Source organism: Penaeus monodon, chromosome 34 (genome assembly GCF_015228065.2).
Source record: "Penaeus monodon isolate SGIC_2016 chromosome 34, NSTDA_Pmon_1, whole genome shotgun sequence".
NCBI lineage: Eukaryota > Metazoa > Arthropoda > Malacostraca > Decapoda > Penaeidae > Penaeus > Penaeus monodon.
The window spans coordinates 14,553,691-14,554,285 of NC_051419.1; the positions used below are offsets into that span (position 1 = coordinate 14,553,691).

Here is a 595-nt window from a genome sequence, read left to right on the forward strand (position 1 = left end):
TTTGACTTTTTGCAGTATTGAAAGCCTACACGATCAGTAAGTTTCATGTGCACTAGCTATAATAGTCTCAAGATTCAAGACTTCAAAAAGACATCACAATATCTATATATTGGCAAGGCGTTATCACATTCGCCCAAACACTTTTCATTATACAGAAAACTTGTGTTTACCAATCTCATGAGAGCTAATCTCAATAAAATACAGAAACAATCTCCGTCCAATACTCTGCTTTTGTAAGGCTGGGTATCATTAAGTAACCTGCACATACAACATACACTTTGGCAACTGTTCCATACTGAATCACACCATGTTTTCATAACATGTGTTCAATTATTTGAAAGATCAGCCTAATTCAGAAGCCCGTGAGGGAGGGTGGTGAGGGGGAGAGGCACGAAGGCAATTTCAGACAAAAATTTGCAAGATTTCATATTAGTCTACTCAGTTACTGAAATATTTTGTTATGAAATGATTACACTTATATCTAAAATTAACAAATCAATTGTGTAATCAATTTCAATACTTCCACTATATGGTCTATTCATACCAAGACTTTTTGTATATATTTTGATGAAACAATAACAAGATTTCTGCCCTA

The 595-nt window shown here is 34.1% G+C and overlaps 1 protein-coding gene across 1 annotated transcript in view; it reads right to left on the bottom strand.

Annotated features, from left to right (window-relative positions):
* LOC119594830 (store-operated calcium entry regulator STIMATE-like) overlaps nucleotides 1-595 on the bottom strand; it is a 6,929-nt gene that overhangs the window by 1,676 nt on the left and 4,658 nt on the right. The window lies entirely within an intron of this gene.